This window comes from Silene latifolia, chromosome 6 (assembly GCF_048544455.1).
Source record: "Silene latifolia isolate original U9 population chromosome 6, ASM4854445v1, whole genome shotgun sequence".
In the NCBI taxonomy this organism is placed as follows: Eukaryota; Viridiplantae; Streptophyta; class Magnoliopsida; order Caryophyllales; family Caryophyllaceae; genus Silene; species Silene latifolia.
Window position 1 is genome coordinate 73987277 of NC_133531.1, and position 6743 is coordinate 73994019.

General features: G+C 40.2%; 1 non-coding gene across 1 annotated transcript; it reads left to right on the forward strand.

Moving 5' to 3' along the window:
* Nucleotides 1-5257: 5257 nt before the first annotated feature.
* On the forward strand, nucleotides 5258-5364 carry LOC141589057 (small nucleolar RNA R71). The gene has a single exon (XR_012520011.1). It is a non-coding gene; the product is annotated as a small nucleolar RNA R71 (small nucleolar RNA).
* Nucleotides 5365-6743: the final 1379 nt, after the last annotated feature.

Here is a 6743-nt window from a genome sequence, read left to right on the forward strand (position 1 = left end):
AAACACACAAAACACTACCTCTTGACCGAAATTTTCAAGAGTAAAATACAATTTATTTTGTGTCAATTTTATAGTAAAACTAATATTATTACTAGATCTAAATAATATTGGTTATTATGAGTTTTCCTTGGGTATATGCTTTTGGGAGGGATTCTATACTTGAATCCTTGTTCTTCCATTTGGAGAGCTCAAGAACAAGTGAGTAGGTGAACTCACTTGTGCCCATAAATCCGAAAATCACAATGTAAGATGATGGTTTCTTCTTTATATTTTTTTAATGTTTGCATGCATAAGTTCCACCATTTAATTTTATGACAAATTAAATTAAAACATATATGAGTATGTTAGTATATAGATCTACTTTTCCTTCACACCTCAATGGTACCGAGGTGTGAGTCCTCTATGGTGCTAGGACTACTCCAACAATGATCAAAATTATAATTAAAACAAAGAGAGAAATAGACAAACCATGAGAGGGTAGGAGTCTCCAAGGCTTGCTAATCTTCCATCATATCATCACCATCATTTTCCTCATTAGAAGTGGTCACATTGCCACTTCCCTCTTCATTTGCTTCTTCACTTCCTTCCTCATCTTGCTCATCATCACCTTCACCATCCTTTTCTCCTTCTTCACTTGCTTTTTCATCAATGTTATCATCAACTTCTTCATTATTACCAACAACCTCATTGTCATCCGAAACGACCCTAGATGCACCCGGAAATAGGACTTCTCTATCCGCTCAACTAGGCAAAGGACATGATGGATCAAGTAGTCCTTGCCTAGCTAAGTGTAAAAGGGGTGGATATTGAGCCAAGTAAGCATTTTTTTGATCCTCAAAGGCTTGCTTGTGCATTGCTTGCATGAGAAGAGTCACATAATCATTTCTAACTTCAACTCCTTCCGGCTTGAACTCTTGATACTCAAAGGGGTAAGGTGGTATGACAATGGAAGAGGAGGGCATTTCAAGTTCACCCTTTTGTTGTTGGATAATATACTCGGCCTCTTTAAAAAGGGGAAGTAGATAATTAGTCCGGTGGACGCTTAGACGGCAAATCTTTGAAGGCAAGGTGAACGATCTAGCTTCACTAATGAGCCATCCATACTTGGTGTCAAGAGGATTATGGGCAACCCACTTGAACTTGTGTATCATAGTATGCATATCAACAAGATGGCCACCCTCCTTTGCTTTGTACTTGTTATCCTTATTGAAGTTAGGATCAAAGTACTTAGCTAGGATAGTGACTAGGCCGCCATTGACAATAACGGTAGTGCCCTTCTTCCCACAATCAATGTTGAGCCATCTATCTACCAAGAGCCTCAAAGAATTGTAAGGCTTGGTGTGCACTCTTCCAATGTTCAAAGCCGATTCAAGGAGAATAAAATCAAGTTTGGTGAAATGGTTGGTATCTTTCCTTGCGATTATGGTGTTTCCCATGACCTTATGCCATACTCTTATGCCCAGATGGTGGACTAAAAGAGCACGACTCGCATGAAAGTCCTCAAATTTCATCCCGGAAATTGCCTCCTAAAGAGGTTCGGGGTCATACTTTCCATAATTCTTAAAATAACGTGGTTCATCACTAAGACCCAAAATTTCACCCAATTCTCTAAAGGAAATGCGTCTACTAACATTAGCTAGACGAAACTAGAGATTCTCCCTATTCTCAACTTTGGTGACTTTCAAAGAACTCAAAAATTCCAAGGTAAGGGAGGGGTATGCCAATTCCTTTGTTTCAAACAATTTCTTCAACCCCATGGCTTTGAAAAAGGCTCTAGTTTGCTCAAGAACACCCAATTTTTCTAAGGTATCTTCACATATAAATTTGGTGGATTGTAATGACTTCCTAGCAAACTTGGCAAAGGTATTTCTATGGGTTTCGGAAATAAAAGTTACCTCCGGATAATGCAAAAGTTGATCAATTTCCGGAGTGGAAGGTGTTGTTGCTCCCATAGAAGGTTGTTGTTGTTGTTGCACTTCCAAGTTTGGTGTTGCTACCACCATAGCCAATGCTTTCTTTGTTTGAAGAGCCTTTTGCCTTTGTGAGAGTGCCTTAGCCTTTGGTGCCTTTGTTGCTCCCTTAGTCCTTGCCATTGATGAACTAACCAAGAAAGGAATGAAAAAATCTTCAATTTGTTGTATACCCAAATCGATTTAAAGGTGAAAGGCTTTGCCTTTATGAAATCAAAAATTGACTCAAAGGTTGAAGATTTTGTGCTTGGTTTTGATTTTTATTGAAGGAGTGATTGATTTGTTGTTAGAAGGATGATTTGATTTGTTTTTGGTGAATGTTGTTGAGGGATTTTGTTTTTGTGATGGAGAGGATGAGGGTTTTGATGTTGTGGGTAGTGTTTATGAATGAATGAATGAATGAAGGAATGTGGGAGGGATTTTATAAAGACCGAAATTTTTGAACTGCAGGGGCAATCCATGCGGATTCTCCCCAATCCCTGCGGATTCTGCTCTTTCTGGGTTGTATAAAACTCCCCTAAAGACGGGCGAATTCAGAAGAAGACGCTCAGATTTTCTTGATACGGGACGGGCGGATTTGCCTGAAGACGGACGGATTTCAGTCCAGGAAATTTTTCTTGTTTTCCTCAGCAGAGAGAAGACGGCGTCTTGATCCGGAGACGGACGGATTTGCAGAGACGGGCGGATTATATTCCAAGACGCCCGGATTCTCTTACAGTAAAAAAATCTTCCAAAATCTCAGCTTATAAAGTCGTGCGTCTTCGACCCAGTACGCTCGGATTACTAAAGACGGGCGGATTCTCTGGAATCCGTTCGGATTCGACCCCTTGTACCCGGATTCAGTTCCATCCGTGCACAATGCATTTCCCTTACCATTCTTCTATTCTTCTTCAAATCTTGTGTTCTTCATTGTGGGGGCACTACTAAGGCATGGATAGCCTAGGCAATTTTCATCCCCACACTAAGCTAGAGCACTACACATCAATTGAAATTATTAGTCCCTCCCTCACTTCTCTCAAACATGACAATTATCTTGATCAAAGTAAATAAAAATCCAAAGATGACAAAAAATGCAATACAAGAATTGAAATGTAAGTTAGGGAGTTAGAAATATTTACAAGTGGTGGTTTAGGGAGGACTCCACCAAACTCTCATTCTTGATGAGATGTCAAGGGGGCATGTCCAAGGTGTTGTTGATGTTGCTCAACACCTTGAAAAAGTAATCGAAAGCTTGTTCATTATCATGGTAGAGGTCTTCAATAGACCTTGGCCCTTGTTGTCGGTCTTGATCGATGGCATTACCAATGTAGGGATTAAAAATTCCTTCAAATTCGTTGTCCCAAAGACCACAAACTTCATTAAGTTGATCATTGAAAATCTCTTGCTTAGATGGAGACAACTCTCCCAATTTCTTCTCTTGGCCAATGAGGCCATTCTCTTCTTCCTTGATTGATTTTGATGAGCTTTGCAAGCTCTCCTTGTCACAATTCACTTGCTCTTTGAATGGAGCATCTTCAATTTTCTTCTTCCATTGGAGTTCCGATTTCTTCCTTTCATCCTTTCGGGTATAATGATCAATCATGAAACATGGTTCATGCAAACGAGGAGCTCTCATAGTCTTGTCAAGATTAAAGGTTATGCTTTCATCTCCCACTTCTAGAGTGAGCTCACCATGTTTCACATCAATCACCGCACCCGCGGTGTGTAGGAAAGGTCTTCCTAGAATGATTGGAATGTTGGAATCTTCCTCCATATCAACAATGACAAAGTCCACCGGGATGAAAAACTTCCCAATTCGCACGGGGACATCTTCCCATATCCCTAATGGTGTCTTCGTCGATCTATCGGCCATTTGGAGTGTGATGTTGGTGCATTTAAGCTCTCCCATCCCCAACCTTTTACTCACCGAGTACGGCATGACACTCACACTAGCCTCTAGGTCACATAAGGCTTTGTTGATCATCGTGTCGCCAATGGTACACGATATTGAGAAGCTTCCCGGATCCTTTAACTTTGGAGGTGAACTCCCTTGAAGTATTCCACTACTCACCTTAGTGAAGGCGATAGTCTCAAGCTTCCGGATCGACTTCTTCTTTGTGAGGATATCTTTCATGTATTTCGCATAGGCCGGCACGTGATTGATTAATTCCGTGAAAGGAATTGAGACTTCCAAATTCTTCACAATTTCCATGAACTTTCCAAGTTGATCATCAAATTTGGGCTTGGCTTGACGACTTGGAAAAGGAAGTCTAATCACAATGGGCTCCTTCTCCTTGACCTTGTCTTCATTTTTCTTTGAACTTTCTTCTTTTGATGATTCTCCATCTTTGGAGTTTTGCACAATTTATTCCTTTTCACTAGCTTCCACAACTTCATCCTCAACTTGCTTCTTCGGTGCTTCATACCTTGTACCACTTCTCAAGTGAATGACACTAACCGTTTCATGTCTAGGGGGATTACTTTGAGGTGGTAATTGCCCCTTTTGTCTTTGTGAGCTTGAAGATGCTAGTTGAGTCAATTGTGTTTCCAACATCTTGGTGTGAGTTAGAATGTTGTTGATGGTGGTTTCCTTTGCTTGGCTATCTTTTTGCATTTGAGTGAAAAATTCTTGTTGATTCTTTTGCATTTGGAGGACCGCTTTTTGGACATCAAAGCCTTGGTCATTTTGGTGATTGTATGGATTTTGATTTTGGTAACCTTGGTTTTGATTGTAAAAGGGTCTTTGATTTTGGTTTCTCATGGGTGGTGGAGTGTATGTTGTTTGAGGGTTTTGAACATTTTGGCTTTTGTATGAGAGATTTGGATGGAATTTGGTGTTTTCATTGTAAAAGTTGGAATAAGGGGTACCACTCTTGTATGCTTGGAAAGCATTCACTTGTTCATTTGTTCCCCTACATTCACCTTGGTCATGCCCCAAAGTTCCACAATTCTCACATATCCCACTTGGCATTGATGAAGATGCCGTCATGGCATTAACATAATGCTTTGATGATTTTGAGTTTTCTTCAAGTGTAGCCATAGCTTGTTCAAACTTCAAGTTGATTGTGTCAATGTGAGCACTAAGTTGAGCACCCAATTGAGTAACAGAGTCCACTTCATGCTTTCCTCCCCTAGTAGCCTTGCGAGGTCTACTATATTGTGAGTTATGGACCGCCATTTCCTCAATCTTGTTCCATGTTTGATTGTCATCAACTTCGGTGAACATTCCATTTGATCCCATATTGAGAATGTTCCTAGAATCCTCATATAAACCATTCCAAAATTGTTGTACCAAAAACCATTCGCTAAGTCCATGGTGAGGACATGAGCGACAAATTCCCTTGAACCGCTCCCAAGCTTCATACAAAGATTCTTCATCCCTTTGCTTAAAACCCGTAATTTGAGCTCTTAGCATGTTAGTCTTTTCCGGTGGGTAGAATTTTTTGTAGAAAGCTAGAGCCAACTTCTTCCAAGAATCTATTCCGAGGGTGGCCTTATCAAGGCCCTTCAACCATTGCTTCGCGGTGCCGATTAGAGAAAAAGGAAATAAGACCCATCTAATTTGGTCTTGAGTCACGCCCATTTGAGAGATTGCATCACAATAGTCGCAAAAGGTTTCCATATGAGAATGGGGGTCTTCACTAGGCATCCCCCCAAATTGGCTCCTCTCAACTAATTGGATGAAGGCGGACTTGGCAATAAAATTTCCGGTTAGATGTTGCGGTGTAGGAGTACCATTTGGTAGATTCTCCTGGGTGGGTACGGAGTGTGACGAGAATTTAGGCATTGTAGGTGGATTTTGTGGGGTATTGTGTAATGGGTTCTCTTCTCCTTCTATTGCGAAAGGATTGATGAACTCACTAGTGGGTTGAACAACTTCACTAATACCTCTTAAATTCCTCCTAACAAGTCTCCTATTGTTCGTCAAGGTTCTTTCGATTTCACGGTCAAAAGGTAACAAATCACCTCGTAACTTTCTAGACATGCAAAATATCAAACAACTCGAAAACAATTAGAACAAACCTTGAGGAGTTTTACTTCCCCAAGGCGAAGAAAGACACAACTAATAGCAATAAAAAGGAAATCTAAATCAAACAAACACCGTCCCCGGCAACGGCGCCATTTTTGATCGGTCCGTTTCGTGTTCACAATTAAAGATGTTGTCGTTGGGTCACGGTCGAATCAAAACACAATTTATAACTTCATAAACAACTCTACAATTAGTAAAGAGGCAAGTAAAGGTCGGATCCCAAGGGACGGGTATTGAAATGAGATTTCTATTGCAACTAGTGGTGTCTAAGGGGTGTCACAAATTGGGTTGATGTAGAAGGTCACTAAACTAAAATAGCAATGAAAATAAACAAGCAAGATGAATTAAAGGGGTGTAAACAATTGATTAAAAAGCACTAGGGTGTCATGGGATCATAGGGGAATCATGGGAATTGATCATACAAACATGTTCTCAAATTATAAGCAAGCAATTATTGTTGTGATGGATTGAGTTGGGTTATATCTTACAATCCTAGGAAAGTTTGGGTCCCAGAGCCGAATCGATTAGATTGTACAACACCTACAAGTCGACTTAATCTTCCCTACTCAACAACATACATGGTCTAATGAGACTCGAGTTGGGTTATGTCTTACAAGTCTCATTGAAAAGATAGAAGATGATAGTAAATGCAAGGATTCATAGGCTTAGCATTTCATCAAATATAACATGTGCATGAGTTGAGATCAAAACAAGCAAGCAAATAAAACATGAGAGCATATTAATTTAAGCATGAATCATTCCCC